We start from the raw sequence: 5563 nt of genomic DNA, 5'->3' as shown, positions 1-5563 counted from the left end.
TATTTATGAGGGATATTTGTTTCTACCTTTTTTCTCTTTTCTTGTGATGTCTTAGTCTATCTTTGAAATCAGGATAATATTGATCTCGTAGAATAAGTGGAAAATTGTTTCTTCCCTTCTCTTTACTGAAAGAGTTTTTGAAGAAATAGGATTTGATTACTTCTTCTTTGTTTGATAGATTTCACCAGAGAAACCATCTGGACCTGAGCTTTTCTTTATGAGAAACTTTATAAATAACTTAGTCTCTTTTCTTGTCATATATCTGTTTTTCTACTTCTTAATCTTTGTCATTTGTATCATTCTAAGTATTTATCCATTTCGTATAAGTTGTCTAATTCATCGGTCTAAAATTGTTCATGATGCTCACTTGTTTAGTCTTTTTCTGTAGGACGGTTAGAACTGATGTGCCCTCTTTCATCCTTGATTCTGATAACTTGTGTCTTCTCTTTTCCTGGTCATTGTAACTGTAAGCACTGTCTTTGCTGCATCAATTGGGTATGTTGTGTTTTTGTTTTCATTCAGTTTATGATATTTTCTAATATACCTTGTCGGAGAAGGCAATGGCACCCCACTCCAGTACTCTTGCCTGGAAAATCCCATGGACAGAGGAGCCTGGTAGGCTACAGTCCATGGGTCGCTAAGAGTCGGACACGACTGAGCGACTTCACTTTCACTTTTCCCTTTCATGCACTGGAGAAGGAAATGGCAACCCACTCCAGTATTCTTGCCTGGAGAATTCTAGGGATGGCGGAGCCTGGTGGGCTGCCGTCTATGGGATCGCACAGAGTCGGACATGACTGAAGCGACTTAGTAGTAGTAGTAGTAATATACCTTGTGATTTATACTTTGACTTCTGGATTATTTTGAAATGTCTTTACTTTCCAAATATTGCAGAATCTCAAAGGTTTTTCTTTGTTAATTTTAAGCTGAATTCCTTTGTGGCCAGAGGACATAACTGTGTGAAAAAAATTTATTTTAAGAGTTTTTTATTTATCTATCTATTTATTTTTAATTTATTTTTAATTTATCTATTTTTTAACTTTACAATATTGTATTGGTTTTGCCATACATTGACATGAATCTGCCATGGGTGTACATGTGTTCCCCTTCCAGAACCCCCCTCCCACCTCCCTCCCATCCCATCCCTCTGGATCTTCCTGGTGCACCAGCCCCTAGCACCCTGTATCATGCATCGAAACTGGGCTGGCGATTCGTTTCACATACGATAATTTACATGCTTCGATGCCATTCTCCCATATCATCCTGCCCTCGCCCTCTTCCATAGAGTCCAAAAGATTGTTCTATACATCTGTGTCTCTTTTGCTGTCTCGCATACAGGGTTATCTTTACCGATTTACTAAATTAAGAGTTTTTTATATTAGTATACAAATTAAGATTCCTTTGAATATGTTCAAAGAATGAAATTATAATTTTATTTCTTAATGTCAATATTTATGTCTAAAGCCTTTATAACTATTTAAACTTCTGTTGAATAGTTTTAAGCATCAGCTAAAAATTTGTAGAGGGACATATAGATGTAGATTTTCAAAATTCTTACGGGGAATATGAGAACAAAAGTTTGAAAATTATTGCTCTAAATCACACCTCTGCTTGTGGCCCTAAATAAATATGGACATGACATTTATTTGAAAACTGACATAAATTGTTTTCAAATCTGATAGTGTTTTCAGAGTGATTTAAGAACAATCCATAAGAATACAAGGTTGTCAGAGTAACTTCTTCGAACTTTGTGGGCCAATTGTCATCTTCCACTCAACTCTCTTCAGGTCATATTTTCTGCATATCTTGACCTGCAAGCAACAAAAAATCTTTGCCCACTATGAAGCTTGTAAATGGTATCATACTGTTTATTTTCAGTTACCTTTCCTGACAAGTGTATTTGTCATTTATGAGGCTGCATTTACTTAGGAGTGTAGCTGAGGCTGGAACATCCAACATAAATCTTGGCTGAAACAAGAATAACCATCATCCTCATCCTCCAGGTCTTCTTTCCCCAATGGCCTCAAATCTCTCATTAGTGCAAGCTTGAATTTGTATAGCATAAAAGCTGAATTTTAGGAGGGCTGAAAGAAAAGATACTAGTCTTTTCAGTACCTGAGAACAGAAGACCTAAAACATCGCTTCTGTCCCACATCGTTGTGATAGTGACATTTGACATGACTTCATGAAGCAAGTCCCAAAGCTAGTGCAGATTCAAGGGAAGGAAGAACAGACCCCATCTTTTCTTGATGTGAGGGGTGTGTGCGAGATAGAATTTGGAAACTCTTAGACATGTAGATTTGTTCCTCAATTTTCTATTCATATCAATGTTTCTGTTCAGATTCTACATTGTCTTGTTCTAACAATTTTTGAGTTCTTGCTATATCACAGATATCAGTCCCTTATGTCAGCTGCAGTGAAAAAAAATTTTTTGCCTAAATGTCATATCTTTTAAGTTTGTTTATAATTTCTTATGCCATACATGTTTGTTTTTTTAATTATTTATTTTGATTGGAGGCTAATTATTTTACAATATTGTAGTGGTTTTTGTCATACATTGACATGAATCAGCAATGAGTGTACATGTGTCCCCCAGCCTGAACCCCCTTCCACCTCCCTCCCCATCCCATCCCTCTGGGTTGTCCCAGTGCATCGGCTTAGAGTGCCCTGTTTCATGCGTTGAACTTGGACTGGTGATCTACTTCACATATGGTAGTATACATGTTTCAATGCTATTCTCTCAAATCATCCCACCCTCTCCTTCTCCCACAGACTCCAAAAGTCTATTCTTTACATCTGTGTCTCTTTTGCTGTCTCACATATAGGTCATCGTTACCATCATTTTAACTTAGTCAAACGTTTTATGTATAACTTTTTACCTTTAATATTTTTACTTTTAGTTTTAAGTATTTAATCAATCTAGAATTTAAGTTTGTATATACTATGAAATCAGGGTCCGGGTTTATTCCTGTCAAATGATTGTATAATTGAGTTAGTATCATATATTACATATAGTATCTTTTCCCCAGTGAATTGAAATACTGCATTGGTCACATATACGCTCAGACCGATTTCTGGATTATCTATTTTGTTCAACTAAGTTGGGTGTTTTTTTTTAAGCCATTTTTAAAAAAACACTTTGGCCGTATTAAATACATTTATATTATTGTGCAATCATCACCACCCATCCATCTCCAGAACCTTTTCATCTTCCCCAAGTGAAGTTATATACACATTAAACAGTCCCCACCCACGCCCACCTTCTGGCAACTACCATTCTATTTTCTGTCTCTGTGAATTTGACTATTCTAGGTACCAGACTTTCCTGGTGGCTCAGACGGTAAACAATCCACCTGCAATGAGAGAGACCTGGGTTCAATCCAAGCGTTGGGAAAATCCCCTGGAGGAGGACATGGCAACCCACTCCAGTATTCCTGCCTGGAGAATCCCCATGGACAGAGGAGCCTGGCAGGGGTTGCAAAGAGTTGGATACAACTGAGTGACTAAGCACAGCACATTCTAGGTACCTCATATGAATGTGACTGGCTTATTTCACTTAGGCTTATGTCCTCAAGGTTTATCCATGTTGTTGATGTCAAAATTTCCTTTCTTTTTAAGGCTGAATAATATTCTGTTGTGTGTATACTATATTTTGTTTATCCATTCATCCATCAGTGGACATTAGGATTGCTTATACCATTGAGCTATGAACATGGATGTACAAATATCTCAAGTCCCTGCTTTCAATCTTTGGGATATATGTCTAATAACTGAGCCATTTTGTCTATTTCTATGCCATGCAGCTTCCCCAGGTGGTGCAGTGGTAAAGAATCTGCCTGCAGGAGATGCAAGAGATGCAGGTTTGGTCCTTCCCTAGGTTTGACCTTCCCTAGGTCAGGAAGATTCCCTGGAGTTGTTGTTGTTGTTCAGTCACTCAGTTGTGTGCCAATCTTTGCAACCCACATGAACTGAAGCACACTGGGTTTCCCTGTCCTTCACCATCTCCTGAAGTTTTCTCAAACTCACGTCCATTGAGTCAGTGATGCCATCCAACCGTCTCATCCTCTGTCATCTCTTCTCCTCCTGCCTTCAATCTTTCCCAGCATAGGACCTTTTCCAGTGAGTCCCCTCTTCACATCAGGTGACCAAAATATTGGAGCTTCAGCTTCAGCATCAGTCCTTCCAGTGAATATTCAGGACTGATTTCCTTTAGGATTGACTGGTTGGATCTCCTTGCATCCAAGGGACTCTCAGGTGTCTTCTCCAATTCCACAGTTCAAATGCATCAGTTCTTCAGCACTCAGCCTTCTTTACGGTCCAACACTCACATCTGTACATGACTACTGAAAATACCATAGCCTTGACTAGACAGACCTTTGTCAGCAAATAATGTCTCTGCTTTTTAATATGCTATCTAGCTTTGTCATAGCTTTTCTTCCAAGGAGCAAGTGTCTTTTAATTTCATGGCTGCGGTCACCATCTGCAGTGGTTTTGGAGCCCAAGAAAATAAAGTCTGTCACTGTTCCCATAGTTTCCCCATCTATTTGCCATGAAGTAATGGGATGCCATGATCTTAATTTTTCGAATGTTGAGTTTTAAGCCAGCTTTTTCACTCTCCTCTTTCGCATTCATCAAGGGGCTCTTTAGTTCTTATTCACTTTTTGCCATTAGGGTGGTGTCATCTGCATATCTGAGATTATTGATGTTTCTCCCGACAATCTTGATTTAAGCTTGAGCTTCATCCAGCCCAGCGTTTCTCATGATGTCCTCTGCATATAAGTTAAATAAGCAGAGTGACAACATACAGTGTTGACATACTTCTTTCCCAATTGTGAACCAGTCTATTGTTCCATGTCTGGTTCTAGCTATTGCTTCTTTACCTCCATACAGATTTCTCAGAAGGAAGGTAAGGTGTTCTGGTATTCCCATCTCTTGAAGAATTTTCTACAGTTTGTTGTGATCCACACAGTCAAGGGCTTTAGAGTAGTCAATGAAGCAGATGTTTTTCTGGAATTCTCTTGCTTTTTCTATGATCCAACAGATGTTGGCAATTTGATCCTCTTGCCTTTTCTAAATCCAGCTTGAACATCTGGAAGTTCCCGGTTCACGTACTATTGAAGCTTTGTTGTACAGTCACTCAGTTGTGTCCGACTCTTTTTGACCCCATGGACTGCAGCACGCTAGGCTTCCCTGTCCTTCACTATCTCCCAGAGTTTGCTCAAACTCATGTTCATTGAATCAATGATGCCTTCCAACCATCTTGTCCTCTGCCATCCCCTTCTCCTCCTGCCTGCAATCTTTCCCAGCGTCAGGGTCTATTCCAATGAGTTGGCTCTTTGAATCAGGTGGTCAAAGTATTGGAGCTTCAGTTTCAGCATCAGTCCTTCTAATGATTATTCAGGGTTGTTTTCTTTCAGGACTGACTACTTTGATTTCCTTGCTATCCGAGGGACTGTCAGGAGTCTTCTCTAGCATTACAGTTCGAAAGCATCAATTCTTTGGTGTTTAGCCTTCTTCATGATCCTACTCTCACATCCGTATGTGACTACTGGAACAACCATAG

The sequence above is a fragment of the Giraffa tippelskirchi genome, chromosome 3 (genome assembly GCF_054371585.1).
Source record: "Giraffa tippelskirchi isolate mGirTip1 chromosome 3, T2T-mGirTip1v1.2.pri, whole genome shotgun sequence".
NCBI lineage: Eukaryota > Metazoa > Chordata > Mammalia > Artiodactyla > Giraffidae > Giraffa > Giraffa tippelskirchi.
Note: the sequence above shows the minus strand (reverse complement) of the source record.